Here is a 7,685-nt window from a genome sequence, read left to right on the forward strand (position 1 = left end):
CTATAAAGGTTTCTTCTACTATAACGAGCCTGACATCACAACAACTGAAGAACCCTTCTGTTGAAGAACCGATGCAAAAAACGCTTTAATCATGCATAGGGTTCTTCGAGTATCATGATTCTAAATAGAGCCATTTTGAGTCTGGTTCCTCTCGAGGTTTCTTCCTCCTGTTGAGGGAGTTTTTCCTTGCCACTGTCGCCAAGGCTTGCTCACTGGGGGTGTGGACCCGGATTCTCTGTAAAGCTGCTTTGTGACAACATCTGTTGTAAAAGGTGCTATATAAATAAATTGACTTGATTTGACTTGACTTTTAAGAAAACTTTAAATCTGTATAATATAATCCTTTCATGTATTGAAATGGCAGCACTACAATTACATATATTACCTTCGAAGGACATAGTTTGTTTAGTTCCCTGAGGTTCACATATGACATTTGTGCAAGTTTATGTACCAAATATTCTTATTTAAAAATATTCATATTTCAGTTTACATGACCATTTTCCAACCTCTATTTATCTCTTATAATTAACCAGGCTGTTTCTTGTTACAGTGCCTTTAAGACTAATATATGTAAATTAGCTCTGTTCTTATTGGCTGCCCTGTATTGAGCAGGGCTAAACCGCTGCAGATTTAACAGGAGGATATATTTAAATGTGCTTGTTTTTGTGACATCACAAAAACAATGAATTCAAAACAAGCTGTTACATTTTTACATGAATGGACTGGAACAGCATGGCATTTTAACACTGTTTACATACTACAACTCTTTTATTACAAAACAATTACAGAAAAAGAGTCAGTTTTCCATTATATGGGCCTTTAATGAAGTTTCTGTAACTCACTCCACGCCTTGGAACAATTATGACCTCCAATAAGCTGATCCAGAAGTGTTATTTTTCCTCTGAATTCATTTATAGCACAATCTTATAAAGCAACATTACTCAGTGCTCAGTGGGTGGGCCATGACAGATGACATGGTGCAAATATTGCAGATCATGGTACTTCCTTCCTCTTTCAGCTTCACCATCCCCAGAATAGCCGGTGCAGCACATTAACACAGATTGCAGTTTGACCTGTGGCCTTTCTTAGTTGTCCAAGGTGTTTCCAACTCCTCCATTCACATACTGACAGAATAAATAAGTATTCCCTGCTATAAACATGTTTTTCTGGACAAAAGGCCCACCTGTGGTAACAGTGACTCAGAGCTGGGTGCCTTCACACCAGGAACCAGGGATGGTTGGTGTTTCAGTCTTGGCTAAACATCAAGAAAGTTCTATACTCATAAAATTAGATTTTAACCCCTTTTCACAGTGCATTTTTTTCAGTAACTTAGATGGGCATTTGTGTGATGGAAATGTGTGTGATTAACAAATCTGGAAGCAAGCTGGATTTCTGTCTTCATAGATGAGCCAGAAAGTCAGTATTCAATGTGGGGGGGCCTGCAGAAAGAGGTTAAAGAAAAAAATTAAGAGTTCATTTACAAAAACATATTTATTTTAATGAATTTTCATATTTTTTTTTTTGTACATTCTTGGTAATATCACTTAAACTGATGTTAGGGTTTTTGATTAAGTAATAATAACAAAGTGCAGGTTATTTACAATTAAATTAGACTTTTTTTAACTCCAATAGTCTTTTCATGTTTCAGAGTTAAACGAAGCCATTTAATGGATACAAGTTTCTTTTAAGTGCATTATTTAACATTCTTTAACATAAAACAAGCAGGTAAAGTGCTGAAAATTGCAACAAAAACTGCCCATTATTGGTCAATATTTAACATCTATACAATCATACCTCAGAAAATCCTAAGGCTGAATCTCAAATGGCTCACTGCTCCCTATATAGTGCACTATATGTGTTATGACATTTTGGCTTTAACACCCAAATATTGCACTTTATGTCCAGTATGAATTGTGCACACCTGGCTGAATCCAAAATGGTCCTTTGTTAGACACACTGTGCACTCTTTAGATGCAGTATTCGTTATTTTAAGACCTGCGTCCTGCACTTTATAGTGAGAAGGGAGCCATAGACTACTGTAGTCGTGCGTCATTCTGTAGTCCTCGTTATGCCCATGTTAGAAACTCCGGGTCTAAGCCCCATTTCTCTAAGGCCAGAATGAATATGGTTTTCGAAAGATCGCCTTTAAGCAAAATTATAGTTTATAAATGCTTAATCATTTTTAATATAAAATAAAACATTCATTTTCAGCATAAAACATTTTAACACCATTTTTGAGCGCTTTTGGTCTCAAGTTATAAGAGTTGCCGCATGCCCACGGGTGCCTAATGTACGTTCATGACGTCAGTGAGCGTGAACAGCCAATGAGGGGCTCCGCTCACCAACCGACCAACTCCACCACTGCCCCCCCCATACATTGAGGACTCACTCGCGGGCTTTGGTGTCTTGCAGTCCTGTTTCTGATATAACGGGGAAATAGGAAGAGTCCAGGCTCCTCATAAACCGGCTCTGGTTTAGCTCCATTTACCCCCATTCACTGACCTGCTCGCGGGTGCCATCTAGTGTTTTGTAATCATGCTTTTGATATAATAGCAGAAATATGAAGTAGCCAAGCTCCCCCTAAACTGTCTCTGATGAAACCGCATAAATGTCATACGTGGACCTCAGGGAAAAAATAAAGTACACAAAAAGTGTAGGATATTCTCCCTTTCATCAGCCTGGCCTGTGTTTCCTGATATTGCTGTGCTCAGATATGATGATCTTTTTAAACGCATAATCAAACAAAGGTGACCTCAGGGATGAGGGCATGAGAGAGAGAAAGAGAGAGAGAGAAAGGATGATCATCAGCACAGGTTGGGCCAGAAACACAAACCAGCGTGTTTATGCAACAGCATGTAACTTCAAAAACAGAAAACAGTAGAGGATGATGTGTCACTTCAAACTTCATATCAACAAATGCTAGCTTCTTAAATTTCACTGCTCTGTCACAGATTTAGGGTCATATAGAGGCAAATATAACTGAACTCCATCTAGGACTGAAGAGATGAGAATAGATAATGTTTCACACAGTTGAAGGGTAAAAATCTAAAGAATGGACAAAATTCTGTTCTTTTTTGTTAACTGTGTGCCATCTGTCCTTTTTTCATCAAACAGTGTCAGAAACGACATAAGCAAATCTATTTGAGATAACTCAAAGAGGCACACTGGCAATTAAAAATGCAATCATTGCTACATCTGTTGTGAACAAGAGTGTGTAATGCATGCTGGGAATTGTAGTCAGAGAACATTGATGGAGGAAAATTGATACAAAATTGTAAATTTTGTCAAACTGATGAGGCTTGGTGCTGCTACACTGTGCAACAGAATACTGCATAACATGACAAATAACATTACATGCTAGGTTTAGTTTTCACTTGAACAGCTTGACATGACGAGGCTGGTGTGCTATGATTTGGCGTTGCAGTTTGCACAGTGCTAACGGTTAAAGTGTAAGCTTTCATTGGTTCATGGCTACATTAGCCTCGTAGCTCCAGTGCAAAACTAAAGAAGCAAACTTCAGACACCAAATATGATTTGGTTGATCGACTGCATTTGATTTCAAGAGAAAAATTGTGTAAATTTGATTTTATATATCTTTAAACTGGGTAGGCCGTGTTACAGTAATATGTAATAAATGTATGTGAATGAATAGATAAAGTACTGTGCAAAACTCAGACCACCTTTAATTTATTTAATTTCTACTCAAAATGTTCATCTGGAACAAGTTATTCATTTTTCAGCATCAAGGAAAATGGCAGAAATCATATATTTAAAAGATGATTATACAGAAGCCTCAACAACTAAATACAATTTCAGTATTTAGCCTGTTCACTCTTTACCTGTATTACAGCTTCCATTCTTTTCAGGAGATCTGCTTTCAGTTTTTCAAAGAAATCTGAAGGGATATTTTCTCCACCTCCAAAGTTCAGTTGCCTGTGTGAATGTTAGCGTTAGTGGGATATTAGTGGGAACAGCCTTTTGTTGGGAGGACACAGCTGGAACTGGTTGGTTTTAAGATGAAGGTTGAAAGAGTTAAAGTGACAGCAGGTGCACAAAACTAAAGAGATGGACAAATTAAATACTGATAAATTTGATATTATCCTTATAGTTGGAGGATACTGTGTAATTTTCTTTTTCAAATATGTTTCCTGCTTTTTTTCTGACTCTGAAATGTGTAGAACTTGTGCTTAGTGGCTGATTCGGAATGTCAATCAGCACAGTAGGTTCTAGGTGAGAAGCGTCTCACTACACGTCTGAGTCATTCACTGTGTGTCCAAACACATCCAGACCTGTTTGTCCAACTTTTCTTCCAAATCGAGGGTAATAAAGGAATAATGCAGTGTTTTTCCACCTCTTACCTCTATCTGCTGCATGTACTTTCGACGCAGACAGTAATAACAATATGTTTTCCAGTGGATAGAGAACAAAAGAATGTTCCCAAAAATATTAGAATAGAAACCTAACAAACGTCACCTACTATGCTGAATATGCTAAATTCTGCAGTTCTCAGTATTTGAAGGTTTTTTGGATGGGATCCTTTTTACACAAGTTGTTTGGTAGCTACTTTTACTTCTACTTGAGTCGTTATTTCCTCAAGTAATTATATAATTTTTTTCTGCCCACTTTAGTAATGTCCGATTTTTCTCCTACTAGCTAGGTCTCCCACTATCACACAGTGCCAAGCTGGGAGTGTGAAGGCTGAAATGTGCTTTCTTTGAGACATGTGGATTGCTACCACATCCTTTCAAACTGCTGTTAACGCAGTGTCACCAGACAGCTCAACACGCTTGGAGGAGAACACTGTCAGTTCTCTTATGTCACCTGACAGACCCTTGCTTTAGCTAACATCACATTGAGTGATGGTGGTAAAGGGAGGGCCATCCCACCCATGGAGCTGGACTCCCAGGCACAGATGGCTGTGTCATCGCTGGGGATCAAACACACCACATTCAGCTATCATTGCACTAATAACATGATCACCAGCTCCTCTTCATTTACATTCTGTCTTAAATGAGGCCTTATTGTGATATTAAAGGCCTTTACATTATATAGGGCTATAATCAGTGTGCAAAATACCCCTGGTATTCAGGGGTTCTGTGTTGGCTGGTTACTCCAGCATTGGCTAGCTGCTAACTCATGGCAACAAAATCTTTGGTTCTCCTTTCTAGTTTGGTAGCCCTGAAATGGTTCTAGTTTAACCCCTGAAATGGCCAGGCCCAAAGTTTTATTACACACTTCTATAGTCTAAGAATAGCTCAGTAAGTTTGCACTGAAGTCACTGTAGCTACTGAATAATAAGCCTTAGTTTGTAATAAGTCTGGGATTTTATGGGGTTAATTAGGATCTTACACATCTCCTCTGGTGTTCTAGTTTTGTTTTTATTTCCTGAAAAGTAAGAGTTTTGGTTTAGTTTTAGTTTAGTTTTTTATTTAGTTTCAGTTTTAATTGTAGTTTTTAGTACTATGATGAACGCTGTGAAAGTAGGTATTTGATAAGGGTAGAATAAAATCAGTACAGCAGTGGACTGAGCTCGGCTTGGCTCCAGCTTGTCTTAAAGATGGTCAAATACAGAAAGGATCCACTTCTAAACTCTCATTCAGACACAAATGAAGTTAGTTTAGTTAGTTTTGCAATGCATTAAGTTTTAATTTAGTTTTCGTGTTTTTGAAAACTCACTCACTCATTCACTGTCCAAGCCACTTATCCTCTTGGGTGTTTGAAAAACTGTTATTTTTATTTTTATTTCAATTAACAAGCACATTTTCTTAACTGTTAGTTTTTGTTTTAGTAATAGTTTTAGTTATTTATAGTATGCCTGCCCTCCAGAAGTCTAAAAATCTCACTCCAGTCACCCCAGGGTTAGCAATCCTGTTATACTGTAATCATTTTACATATAGCAAATCATCACTGTCAAAAAAAAACAAACAAACAAACAAAAAAAAAACGTGTCTCCAAAATGGTAACTTTACAGGAGAGGGCAAAAATATTCTACATAAGTTACTGTAAAGAGGTTTATTTCCAAGTAATTTAGCAGCATTTCTATTGGCCCATTCATTATGAAAATCTGCCACAATGTAAAGGACAATTGCTGTGCTCCAATGATGTAGAAAAAAAAAAATGAAATAAGTGGAGATACAAATCTTCTTCTAAGGGGGGGCCTCAGATTTATAATAATAATAGCCCTTATTAATCTTAATCCAGCAAGCTGAGAAGCACCAGTTTTAATGACACACTGCCACTCTGAGCCACACGGGTCATCCAGTTCAAGTCTTGCTAAACCAGTCGAGGAATCTCTCCGGCAGAGACGTCTCAATGGTCATCTGTTTTGTACCAGGCCTTGGCCAGTTCTGCAGTGAGCTGAAGGTGTTCTGAGAACAGCAGGGGGGCTTTGCCAAAGACATGCTTATTGTGTGCATATGATGTGACGGAGGGTCAGTGGGAGAGGCCCACTCCTTTCACCTGATTGGCTCAGGGAGCCTTGACTGACAGGTCCGGGGGCCTCTAGGAGAGCACTGGAGCTCAGTGTGATCTTCAATGAACTTGATTGCACAATCATTCCAGGTACTTCAGGAAAATATCTAAAGGAACATCATAATCCTCATATGCACACATATACACACGTTTAAAAGGACAGATCAAACTCATCTTACGCATGTTATGTTCTCCGACTTGTAAAAACACCCTGTTCAAAGTTATTATTATTTAACCAAGATTAAATTCTCTCAGGGTTTTTTTTTGTGGTGAATGTATTTTGGGTGGCCACATAGCGAGCATTTCATTACAGCTAGACCATACACTAACTAAAGCTATGACTACATGCGTCTCTGATTTCTCAGAAAAGTAGGATGTTTGGGGCGCACTTGCTCCAAAATGTGCTGAAGATCTGTTTCTGTTTTACTGACACTGCACATGTGATTGGGGAACTACACTGTGACACTGTTGGTACATGGAAAAAAATACTGTTTGGTCAGAGAACCTGTATAAGCACTCGGAGGGACAGAGCGTGTGCCAAAAACTCTTGGCAGAGAATCAGAGACACAGGAATACAAACTGAAATCAAGAATAAGGGAGTGATGCACATGTGCAGACAAGGGCAAACCTTTTTAAATCAACAGTTCAGTCTGGTAATTGATTTATAAAATGCAGACTAATAAGAAAATTTCCCAGTATTAATGCCATTAAGTCCACCAATTTTTCATGATTTCTGCGTAGTTCAATCGTCGAGATGTAAGCATGGTCATTCAGAGTGCTTTGTCTGTAAAATGGTTTGAGACAAATTTACAGTGGTGGTGATAGGAACCAGAGGTCGCAATGTCTACAACACAAACATAGCCATTTTATTTACTATCCAAAACGACCAGTGAAATTACATGAGTATATCGCTGCTGTCGGAACAAAACCTTGTATCTCTGAAATGATAACTTTACAGGAGAAGGAAAAAACAACCAACCCCATTTCCAAAAAAGTTGGGATGCTGTGCAAAAAGTAAAAAAACAATTCAATGATGTGCAAATCATTTAAACCCTATATTTCATTGAAAATACTACAAAGACAACAAATCATATGTTAAAACTGAGAAATTTTATTGTTTTTTGAAAAATAAATGCCCTTTTTGAATTTGATGCCAACAACACATTCCAAAAAAGTTGGGACGGGGGCATGTTTACCACTGTGTTTCATAACCT

The sequence above is a fragment of the Colossoma macropomum genome, unplaced genomic scaffold, assembly GCF_904425465.1.
Source record: "Colossoma macropomum unplaced genomic scaffold, Colossoma_macropomum, whole genome shotgun sequence".
Taxonomy (NCBI): domain Eukaryota; kingdom Metazoa; phylum Chordata; class Actinopteri; order Characiformes; family Serrasalmidae; genus Colossoma; species Colossoma macropomum.